A 12,591-nucleotide genomic window follows, 5' to 3' on the forward strand; every position below is an offset into this window, starting at 1 on the left:
CCCCAACCCAGTGCGGTGGGTGAGCCTTGGAGACCCTGGTTCTCCTGCGGGTGCACATTGGAACCTCCTGGGACCTGGGAAGAGGTAACACGTGAAAAAGAAATTCAGCCTTCTGATCTTTGGAAATGAATCTCTTCTTTGGAAAACAGAATTTTGTTTTGGAAAACAAGCAAACCTCCAAACCCTTTATTGTTTTTCATAATACTGATCACAGAAAGGGTATGAGATTTTAATGTTACTTATAAAGGGCATACATTGAAAAAAGTATTTTAAGAAACCCTGGACCAAACCATTTTGCAGAAAAGAAAAATTAAGATTGTAAGAGGCACCCAAGGTCATGGGATGTGGTTGGGAAGAATGTCAGCTTTGAAGTCAGGGAGGTGAGAGGGTCAATGGCGTATATGCAGAGAAATATTATTACTCATCCATAAAAAGAAATGAAATTGGGTCATTTGTAGAGATGTGGAAGGACCTAGAGGCTGTCATAAGAAGTGACATAAGTCAGAAAGGGAAAAACAAATATGTATTAACACATATATGTAGAATCTAGAAGAATGGTATAGCTGAGCTTATTTGCGAAGCAGAAGTAGAGATACAAATGTAGAGATCAAACATGGATACCAAAAAGGAATGTGGGGTGGGATGAATTAGGAGACTGGGATTAACATGTACACACTATTGATAACGTGTGAAATAGACAACTAAAGAGAACCTACTGTATAGCGCAGGGAACCCTACTCAGTGCTCTGCGGTGAGCTAAACGGAAAGGAAATCCAGAAAAGAAGGGCGGTATGTATACATATAGCTGATTCATTTTGCTGTACAGTAGAAACTAACAATGTTGTAAAGCAACTATACGCCAATAAAAATTAATTTTAAAATGCCTTACTAACCGCATGGCTTTGGACAGTCCCATGGCCCCTCTTAGGAAAGCTCTCATCTGTAAAACGGGAAGAAAGTTCACTCAGCTCTCAGGGTGGAGGGAAGCGAGGAGTAATTGAGATTTTGTAATTCCAGTGGGTGGTCCACCTCTCCATGCATGCTGGGCTCTGTTATGTTGTTACTGTTTATTGGAGGCAGAGCTTTACCAAACAAGCCCATCTCAGGCTCATTGTCAGCTGCTCTGTGTGACCTTGGCTGAACAGGTGTGGTGGATCGAACCTTGGGGGCCCTGTCTTGTGGTTCTCTCTTCTGCCTTCTGCCCTAGCTCTGACCCTTTCCCTCTGCAGCCCGCTTACCCCTAGAGTGATGATGCAGGGTGAGCCCCCCTGCAGGGGTGGAAGGAGAGGGGGCGCTGTGCCTATGAGAAGCTGGTCAGTGGGGGTGGGGAGCCTGCCTTGGAACTGGTCAGGAGCTGCAGCTGCTGGTTGGAAGTACAGACTGCAGCAAATTTGTCATCTCTGGAGAGACATTGTGTTTGGCAATTTCAATGTTTTTCGCGCTTTGATGCTCCCGTCTGTTTAAGGGGAGGGGAGAAGGTGTGGAGAGAATCTAACTGGGCTTCAGTGAGAGGGGGATAGAGGCTGAGAAGTGAGCAGGAGAAACAACCGAGGGGCTCTGGTGGCCATGATTTTTTTTTTTTTTTAATGTTTATTTTTATTTGGCTGTACTGGGTCTTAGAGGCCAGAAGATCTTTGGAAGACCCAGCCCAAATGTGGGATCTTCAGTCTTTAGTGTGGCATGCAGATTCTTACTTGCAGCACGTGGGATCTAGTTCCCTGACCAGGGATCGAACCCGGGCCCCAACCCGGGCCTCCTGCATTAGGAGCTCGGTGTCTTAGCCACGGGACCACCAGGGCAGTCCCCAGCCGTGATGGTTTGAAAAGGCTCTTTGCTGGTCCTAGTGGCAGGCTGGGTAGGTCTGGGCTCTGGGGCTGGCATCTGTTGTGTGGGCCATCCTCCACTCTGGTCATGGCGGGGGAGCAGCCTGGGCTCACCACCACCAGTCACTGCCCCTTGGTGGTTCTTGTCCACAGGTGGGGGCTTGGGCCGATGATGTAATAATATAATGCATCCGGCTGGACAGGCCTTCAGTCTAGTGGTTAACATTCAACTGTTAGATAAGAATAGTTAAGAAACAACAACAAAAACAATAGTTAACAAAGTGCTTTGATCATAGCACTTACTCTGTGCTCGGTCCTGCTCTAAGGCCTTAGATCTATTAACTCATTGATTCTCACAGCAATTCTGTGTTGTTGCTCCACCGCTAAGTTGCGTCCGACTCTGTGACCCATGGGCTGTAGCCTGCCAGGCTTCTCTGTCCATGGGATTTCCCAGGCAAGAATATTGGAGTGGGTTGTCATTTCCTTATCCACGGCGACTCTCTCAGGAGGACACTATTATTTTTTAAAGTTTTGGCTGTGCTGGGTCTTCATGGCTGTGCCTGCTTCTCTCTAGTTGTGAGCAGGCTGTACTCCCTAGCTGTGGCGGCTTCTCTTGTTGCAGAGCGTGGGCTCTAGGGAGTAGGGCTTCAGCAGCTGTGACGCGTGGGCTCAGTAGTTGTGGCTCCCGGGCTCCAGAGCACAGGATCAGCAGTTGCAGCGCACTGACTTATTTGCTCCACGGCATGTGGGATCTTTCCAGATCAGGGATTGAACCTGTGTCTCCTACACTGGCAGGTGGATTCTTATCCATTGAGCCACCAGGGAAGTCACTGAGAAGAGTACTATTATTTGCCTCATTTTATAGATGGGAAACCTGAGACCCAGAGAGGTTAAGTGACTGGCCCAGGGTCACGCAGAAAATTGGTGGCAGGAGCTCATCATGTCTCTTGACTCCTGTCCTGGATTTACTGCCAACTATTACCTGTGAGGTCAGTCCAGCCCAGACCCTCCAAGACCAGGTGTGGGGGCAGGTAACCAGAGTGTTCTAAATCAAGAATTGTTTGGGTCCACCTGGTTTACCCTGGGGGTTTCCTGGAGCAGTTAGAATGATCTGAGAGGTTTACCCAGGTTGGTGTGGTGGGCACCCCTGTGCAGGCAACAGCTGGGCAGCTGGAGTGGGGTTATTAAGCAAAGGGGACTTGGGTAGCTTAGCAATCTGGGAGGTTTATCTGAGGAAGAAGGGGAAGAGACACCGGTGAGCAGAGCATTAGCACCTGGGTTCCTTCGTTCATTCATGCATGCGTCCATGAATTCATGAATCCATCCGTCCGTCCATGCGTGTGTCCATCCATTCAACATTTCTGAAGCTTCTGCATAGCAGGCCCTGTGCTGGGGATATAACAGTGAACAAGACCCAGTTCTGGCCTTGGAGTTGATTGTAGTCTTTGTAAGACAAGCTTGTAATAAAGTCAATTGTAGTGTTTTGTGATAAGGCTGTTGATAGGTGGAGGTATCAGGGGACCTGGGAGCTCAGAGGAGGGGCATCTAGCCCAGGCTGGGGGATAGAGGGATGGTTAGGAGGGAGTTGACTTCTGACCTGAGGTCTGATAAAAAGTAGGAGTTCCTCCAGTTGGAACACTAGAATCCCTAGACAAGGTTTAAAAAATGCTGATGCCCAGGCCCTGCTCAAACCTATGGAGTCAGAATCTCCCTGATGATTCTAATGTGCAGCCAGCAGTGAGATCTGATGAATTACAGGAAGAAAGGAGGAGCTGATGGGGAAATGGGTGACAGGGTGAGCCTGGGATGGCATGAAGGTAGGGAGAGGGAGGTGTGTTCAGGGGGCTGTGAGGCAGTGGACAGAGGATGGATGCAGGGAGGGTGTGAGGTTGCAGATGGGGGAGCAGGTGCCCACCCCACACCCAGGTCCTGGGCATGGAGCCTCCATGCCACCAGCCCACCCCATGCCCTGCCCTGAGGGGCCTGGCTGCCTGGATGAGGGGCAGACACTCAGCTAATACTTCTGTTTCCATCTCTGCCTCTCCAAAGAGCCAGCAGCCATCCCGCCCGCCACGTGCAGAGCCTACCTCTTGGAATGGTGCTGGATCAGTAATAAAGAGCCCCAGCCTCTCAGAGGCAGCTCAGGACTGCCGGGGGTGCAAGGAGGTCTCCTGGGGTGGATGGTTATTGCCTGTTAGAGACCCTGGGACTTGGGGAGTCCCTTGGAGGAGCCCAGTGATTCATCATGGTGGCCCAGAGCCCAGGGCTGGTGGGAAGTGGACACCACCATCCCTCGAGAGGAGAAGAGAGCACTTAGCCCTGAAATTCCAGGCCTTGAGGTCAGGCAGATATGAGTTCCGACCCCAGGACTGCTGCCCATGTGCTCTTTGACCAAAGGGGAAGGGACCTCGCTCCTCGAGGCCTCGGCTGCTCTGAAGGAGAAGTCAGGTTCCAAGTCCCAACCTCGAAGGGGTTTGTGGATAGAGATTCTGTGTGTGTGTGTGTGTGTGTGTGTGTGTGAGTGAACTGTTTGGCACACAGTATAAGCTCAACACAGTCTTCCTCTTCTATCCCCTCTTCCACTCTGGCTTTCCCCAAAACTCTGATCCCAGACATTAAATAGCTCTGGGTTTTCACAGCTGTACCTGCTGAAGTGAGAGCTCAGGTGGCCCTGGGTCCTCTACTTTGTCCTTTCTCAGGGTGGGGTTAGGGGCCTCGTCCTGGGCCCTGATCCTGACTGTCCCAGGCTGGTGGACCCTCCCCTCCACGTGGGACACCCAGATAGTCATCCCTTATCCAGAGCCTAGCACCTTGGCCATTGTCCCTTCCTGCAGTTTTCCTGGCCCTGGGAGGTGGGCCTGGAGGGCAGGGGAGGCGTGGATTTGCAGGTGAGGGCAGCTTGTGCCAGGAGGAGAAGGGCGAGGGGAAGTTATGGAGGGCACTGCTGGGCAGAAGACTCTCAGCAGTGTGGGGAACATTCTAGAGAGAGGCTTGTTGCTCGGTGACCAGCAGGGGCCGGGGGAGAGGCGAGGAGGACTGCGTCTCCCCTGTCCCTTTGACTGTTCGCTTCTGGGTGAATCCCTGTCCCCTCTCAGGTCCTGTCCTCCTCCTGTTCTCCCGCTTCCCTGTCTCTCTCCGTCTAGTGCCATCCAAAGCAGGGGTGTGCAGGGATGGGACCAAGCCCCAGGTTGCTGGCTTGAAGTTTTTCTTTTTCTCTTTTATGAATATTCGCAGTATGTGTTGTGTGTATATATGTTTGAGAGGGCGTGTTTGTGCACATAGGGTGTATATGCATCTGTGTATGTGTGAAAGAAGACAGCTTACAGAGGGGTGGCCGTGGCAACTGCTTCCCCGTATTGTATGCTCATCAGGTACCAGGCACTTACTACATCCTTGTCCCAAACTCCTCTCCGTTATCTCCCAGAATCCTCACAGCCATCCTGAGAAGTAAGCAATTATGTTCTCATTTAAAGATGAAAAACAGAGGCTCAGAGATCTTGAGGGGGTTTGTCTCAACCAGGAAGTAGAAAAGTCAGGATTTGAACTCAGATCTGCAGTGCACTCTAGCGCCGAGTGACATTTGGTAGAGACAGGGCTCCTCAGCTCAGTGAAGCCATTCCTAGCCTCAGGAGAGAGGCATGTACTAGGGCAAGGCCCTGGCCCAGGACTCAGTAGGTCTGAGGTCCTCTTCAAGTTTCGCTGATGACTCCTTGTTCTAACCTGTGAGTGGTCCTGTTGAGTTGATGCCACGGCTCTCTCCTTAGAAGTGGTTGGGTCTCCAGCCATGACCTGACTCCTTTAGGTCTGGGGGCTCGGAAGGATCCTCTTAGCCCAAGGACAGGCCAGCTCTGGAGGCTCCCCAGGACAGCCCTGAACAGAGCCAGGCAGAAGCTCACCCCTCCTGTCCTCCTGATGGTTCCTGGGCTCAGAGAGACGTAGAGTACAGCTGATGTAAGGGTCTCAGGGCTGGAGCTTGGGGGGAGCGCAGCACTGTGTGTGGGTCTGAGATGCAGCCAGGGTGCTGACTTGTCCACGCTGACTCTGGGGGAACCAGTGGTGACGTCAGTGGTCCACAGGCTCATCTTGCTTCTGCCCTGATGAGGGCTTGGGGGTTCTGATCCTGGAGTCCAGGGCCCTGAAACATGGTGCATGCTGTGCTAAGTCATCTCAGTCATGTCCGACTCTTTGTGACCGTAGCCCACCAGTCTCCTCTGTCCATGGGATTCTCCAGGCAGGAATACTGGAGTGAGTTGCTGTGCCCTTCTCCAGGGGACCTTCCTGACCCAGGGATGGAACCCCTGTCTCTCATGTCTCCTGCATTGGCAGGCGGGTTCTTAACCACTAGTTGCCACCTGGGTGGTGGATGGGGCTATTCAGATGAGGGAAACTGGAAATTGGAGGCGCCATTGGGAAACCCCTCAGCTGGTTTCAGCGTGTTAACCCAAAGTGTCAGGGTTCCCTGCTCTGCTGGAAGATAGGTTGATGGCATCTGGTTACCAATAATCCTGATTGAGCACAGACCTACTGTTTGCCAGGGGCTTTTACATGTGCTGCCTTACTTAAGTGGAATTACAGCCTTGTGGTGGGCATTGGGTAAGAGGGTAAGTGATTTTCTAAAATATCTATTTATTTGGCTGCACAGGTGTTAATTGTGGCCTGCGGGATCTTTAGTTGCAGCGTGTGAACTCTTAGTTATGGTATGTGGGATCTATTTCACTGACCTGGGGTTGAACCGTGACACCCAGCATTGGAAGCTCAGAGTCTTAGCTACTGGACCACCAGGGAATCCTGAGGGTAATTTCCCCAAGGACACTGAATTAGTTGGCTGAGATGGTTTGGAGCCCAGATGAGCCATCCCTCGAAGACCTTGTTCTTGGATGTGTGTGGGGCACTGAGCATGTCCCCAGCTTTGCGTGGAAACCTTCCAAAGTGCTACCGCATTGAAATCTTTTCAAACACCAAATAAGGCAAGAATTATTCCTCCTCCCTAACAGATGAAGAAACTGTGACTCAGAGAAGTGGTAGACTTGGGATTGGGACTAGGTCATGCCAGGAAGAAACGGCCACATTGCGGTCCTGTCCTGCCAAGGGATGGGCTCACACCAGTTTCTATGAGCTGCTTAGCGGTGGTTCCTATCCATGTGGGCAGGTGCTCCTTGCCAATTAGGCACAAGAGAAGTGAGGATAGTTTATGCAAATGGAGCTTTGAGCCGAAGGCAGCGGAGAGATTCATCTTAAGGAGATGCTCTGCTTTCCGCTTTGCTGCCCTTGGACTGAAGATTTCTCCTGGGGCTCTCCCCACCCCACTGGCTCCCTTCCAAAACTTGCTGTGCCCCCTTCTCCAGTTTAGGCAGCCCTAGGGGTGTGACGCTGTGCTCATTCACTCATCTCCCCTCCCCTGACCAAATAGGACCAGAGCATTCGGACCTGGGCTTCTGTTACAGCAGGAAAGATTCTAGGTAGATCCCAGGAAGCACTTCCAGACAATTAGGAGTGGTGGGATGGTGCCCATAGGATGGGATCTTTAGGGACAGTGAAAGGGGTGGTGTCAGAGGGTGGCTTATGACCTCGCACCCTGCACGGGGTTGTGGGGAGTCGGGTTCTGACTCAGGGGTTATATGCAGGACTTGGAACCCCTCCCCCAAACCCTCCCCCATCCCCCCCCCCCGCCCCCCCAGCCCACTGCTCTGAACCTGCTCCTAATAGCCTTTAAACAGGTTTCTCCCAGCCTCCGGGTCCCAGGGACAATCCAACAAAGAGATTCTGACAGATCCCCGCCCTATCCCCTTGCATACAAAGAGATTTCAGAGTGAAGCAACCTCCTCCCCTGACTGCCTGTGGGGGGCAGCCTTACCCCACAGACCCTCTGTAGAGCCTGGAGGAGCCTGGCTGCTCTCGGGGTTAGGTGGGGGAGAGGAGGGGCAATCACGGCTGAGGGCACCCAGAGCACAGTTGAATGTTTGGGCAGGGGCACCTGGGGATGCTGAAGGCCAGGCTGGCTCAGGGGGAAGCCTTCACCGCGTTCCAAAGCTGTCCAGTGCCAGGCTGTGGCCACGCCAGGCCCCACTCTGCAGGGCCCTGATGTGTGCCCTGAAGACACTGTTTGGCCGTAGCTGTGGGGAGAGGAGGTAGGAGTCGGTGGTCACGTGGGCAGGGAGAGGTGGGAGCCCTGTGGCAGGGCGTGTAAGGCAGGACGTGGTCCGCGTCCAGCCTCTGGTCACCTCTCTGCCCACCTCTCTGCCCGTCCCCCAGGCACCCAGACATGCAGGGGTGCAGGGTGTTTGGGCTCAGGAAGACACAGCTGGGATGGGCTGGAAGTAACCGGGAAGGTACATGAGAGGACCCTGTTCAACTCCCTACCAACCAAGAGACCTTGGGTTTTCTTGCTTTCCATCTCCTGGTGCACCCACGAGACTGGGACACCTGCTCCCATCCCTACCCACCACTGCCTGGGCTGCTGAATTAAGAGAGAGGTGAGGAAAGTGCTTGAAACATAGCAGGTGCTTTTCCAGGGGCAGCTCCCTCTGGCCATCTTGTCCAGACTGGCTGACTCCCTGACCTCCTTTCTCCCCCTCAGACCATAGCTCTAGACAGGCAGTGAGGTCTCATGGTCAGAGCAGAGCCTGGGGCCAGACCGTCCTCCTGCACAAGTGGGCACAGCCACACACTGCCTAGGGATCCTCTGGGTCTCACTTTTCCCATCTGTATAATTGTTCCCACTTCAGAGGGTTCCTCTGAGGATAGAATAGGTTACTATGCACGAGGCACTGAGAATAGTGCCTGCTCCACATGAGCCCTCTGTGACAGTGAACTGTCCCAGAACCATACGTCTGCATGACCCTCAGGTTCGTGCACAGTTTTCCCCCAAATGTGCTGCTTGAACTCCACACAGCAGTGTCTACTGAAAAAAAAAAGGCACAGTGTGAGAGTTGCAAGTTAAGTTTTATTTGGAGCAATATGAGGACTGCAGCCTGGGAGACAGCACCTCAGCTAGCTCTGAGAGACTGCTCTGAAGACAGTATATATGTGATTTTGGTAAAGGTGAAATACATGCAATTAAGCACATTTTTTTTTTCACCAAACTTATTTATTTAAAAAAATTTTATTTATTTTTAATTGAAGGATAATTGCTTTACAGTATTGTGTTGGTTTCTGCCAAATATCAACATGAATCAGCAATAGGTTTACATACATCTGGGGCTTCCCTGGTAGCTCAGCTGGAAAAGAATCTGCCTGCAGTGTGGGTTGGGAAGATCCCCTGGAGGAGGGTATGGCAATCCACTCCAGTATTCTTGCCTGGAGAATCCCACGGACAGAGGAGCCTGGCAGGCTATAGACCACGGGGACACAGAGTCAGATATGACTGCATGACTAAACACAGCACAGCATGCATATGTCCCCTCCCTCTTGACCCCCCTCCCACCTCCCTCCCTATCCCACCCTCTAGGTTGTTACAGAGCCCTGGTTTGAGTCTCTGAGTCACACAGCAAATTCCCATTCAGTTCAGTTCAGTCACTCAGTCGTGTCCGACTCTCTGCGATCCCATGGACTGCAGCACGCCAGGCCTCCCTGTCCATCACCAACTCCTGGAGTTCACTCAAACTCATGTCCATTGTGTCGGTGATGCCATCCAGCCATCTCATCCTCTGTCCTCCCCTTCCCCTCCTGCCCCCAATCCCTCCCAGCATCAGGGGCTTTTCCAGTGAGTCAGTTCTTCGCATCAGGTAGCCAAAGTATAGAAGTTTCAGCTTTAGCATCAGTCCTTCCAATGAACACCCAGGGCTGATCTCCTTCAGAATGGACTGGCTGGATCTCCTTGCAGTCCCAGGGACTCTCAGGAGTCTTCTCCAGCGCCACAGTTCAGAAGCATCAGCTCTTCGGCGCTCAGCTTCCTCGCCGTCCAGCTCTCCATCTCACACGTGGTAGTGTATATGCTTCCATGTACTCTCTCCGTTTGTCCCGCCCGCTCCTTCCTCCCCCCTGCCTGTGTCCATAGTCTGTTCTATATGTCTGTGTTTCCACAGGTGCCCTGTCAACAGGTTCATCAGTACTGTCTTTCTAGGTTCCATATATATGCATTGCTGCTGCTAAGTCACTTCAGTTATGTCCGACTCTGTGCGACCCCATAGACGGCAGCCCACCAGGCTCCCCCGTCCCTGGGATTCTCCAGGCAAGAACACTGGGGTGGGTTGCCATTTCCTTCTCCAATGCGTGAAAGTGAAAAGTGAAAGTGAAGTCGCTCAGTCATGTCCGACTCTTAGCGACCCCATGGACTGCAGCCCACCAGGCTTCTCCGTCCATGGGATTTTCCAGGCAAGAGTACTGGAGTGGGGTGCCATTGCCTTCTCCAATATATGCACTAATATATGATATTTGTTTTTCTCTCTCTGACTTACTTCATTCTGTATAATAGGCTCTAGGTTCATCCACCTCAAAAGAACTGACTCAAATGCATCCCTTTTTATGGCTAAGTAATATTCCAATGTATATATGTACCAGAGTTTCTTTATCCGTTCAGCTGATGATGGACATCTAGGTTGCTTCCATGTCCTATTTCGCTATTGTAAATAGAAACACGTATTTTTTGCACAAAGTTTCTGCTGGTCTCATGAAGCTTCTGCTAGTCACAAGAAACAGTCATCACGATGAAGAATTTCAGTGCTTTTCTACATGAAGAAATAGAAGAATTGGTCTCATAAAATCAGCTCCTGAGAATATCTAAGTATCTGAGGACCTGCCTTGCCCATTTTCCCAGAGAACAGAGTGCCTCATTTCTGCTTTCCACCTTGAACTCCTTCAAGAGCTGTTGAAAATCAGCGGTTGCAACAGCACATGATTTAATCCTTGTAGAGGTAGATGGCGGGGACCCATGGCAAGGGCCAGCTTGTGGTTAACAGGGCCATAAATTTGACGGCAGCATCTGAGACAGGTCTGCCAGGAGTCCCACCCATTTTACAGGTGAGCTCACGGAAGCTCAGAAGATGAAGTGATTTTCTTGTGATCACACTTTTTTAAATTTATTTTTTATCTTTTGGCTGCACCACACAGCATGTGGGATCTTAGTCCCCCAACCACCGATTAAACACACGTCCCCTGCATTGGAAACTCAGGGTCTTAACCACCGTACTGCCAAGGAAGTCCCACCATCCCCTTCTTTTAAAAGTGACTTTGAAATTCTTTTAAGTGTTGTGGCCCTGAGCCCCCACCAATTCGCCTCCAGCTTGGAACCTCCCCCACCGGCCATGCAGTCCTTGAATCTTAGGGCCGGTGAGGATGACTCCTCTCCCTCTGGGTTGTCCAGGGGTGGGATTATCAAGGCGTGGGGGGTTGGTGCAACAAGGCAGGCAGGTTCAGGAAGAGAACAGAGGCCTGGGTGGGTGCAGCTGAGAGAGGCAGGGCCAGGTGCGCCTGTGGGGCTCAGTCAGGAGTTTCAGCCGCCTCTGAGGCCTGGGCTTCCCTGTAATTACCATTTGCAGGTGGTTGGGTGCCAGGGGTGAGGCTTTCATCTGACAGGTGAGGCTCATCTCCTGGAGCTGGAGAATTGACCCTGTAATTGACCAGGGTGTTTTACCTTTGATGGGGTGCCCTGGCAGTCTGAGTCCCGGCTCACGGGGCAGGGGTGGCACTATCCGTCTTGGCCGAGCTTCTGGTCCTTTTAGTCATGGACTCACACAGACCTCAGACCCAGACCGCAAGGGGAACCCTGCACAGTGGAGGTGGGTGTGAATGCCCAGGGTGGGCTGGTGACGCCAAGGGCAGACCTGAGTTAAGTATTGGCTCTGCCGCTGAGCGGCTGTCTCACCTCTGTCAGCTTAACCTCTCTGATCTTCCATTTCCCCACCTGAAAATGGGCCTAATGGTATCCCCGTGACTTAGTTATTATGACGAGTAAATAGGATAATGGGTGTGAAGTGCTTAGTGAAGCGCCCAGCACCCTAGTAAGTGCCCAGTTAAATGCTGTCCTTACTCACTGTCTGTGAGTGTGGTGCTGAGTGCCCACGCAGTGCCTGGCTCTAGGCGGAGTCTGCCCTTGTCCCTGTGGCAGTGCTAGATCTAAAAGGCTTGAGGACCACCCCTCCTGAGGGCTCCCACCCCAGGGAGCCCAGTGGGCCCTTTCACTCCAGAGAAAGGGAGAACTGACCTGAGTACCTACTGTGTGTTGGCCCCGTGTGTGCCAGCAAGACCCTGCCTTGCTGCCAAGGAGCTCGGGCTCCTGATGGGGATGGCAACAGGAGGCGCATTGTGGAGGGCACTGAGGCGGGTTAGAATGAACCTCGGGTCATTGTGGGTGGCTGCACAGACGGGTGAAAGTGAGGAATGAAAGCGTTAGCCACTCAGGCATGTCTGACTCTTTGAGGCCCCGAGGACTGTAGCCCGCCAGGCTCCTCTGTCCATGGGATTCTCCAGGTGAGAATACTGGAGTGGGTTGCCATTTCCTCCTCCAGGGGATCTTCCTGACCCAGGGATCAAACTGGGCTCTCCTGCATTGCAGGTGGATTCTTTACTGCCTGAGGCACCAGGGAAGCCCACACATGGATGAAACTATCTACATTTTTACTGCACTTTTTTTTTTTTTGGCTGTACAGCACAGCACGTGCAGTCTCTGTTCCCCGACCAGGGACCGAACGTGCACCCCCTGCAGTGGACGTGAAGAGTCTTAACCGCTGGACTGGCAGGGAAGTCCTGTAGTGCGCATTGAAGCACCAGACAGAACTGGGGGCAGGGAGGGTGGAGTGGGTCCCCTGAAAACAACACAGCATTTACACAG

This window comes from Ovis aries, chromosome 11 (genome assembly GCF_016772045.2).
Source record: "Ovis aries strain OAR_USU_Benz2616 breed Rambouillet chromosome 11, ARS-UI_Ramb_v3.0, whole genome shotgun sequence".
Classification (NCBI taxonomy): Eukaryota; Metazoa; Chordata; class Mammalia; order Artiodactyla; family Bovidae; genus Ovis; species Ovis aries.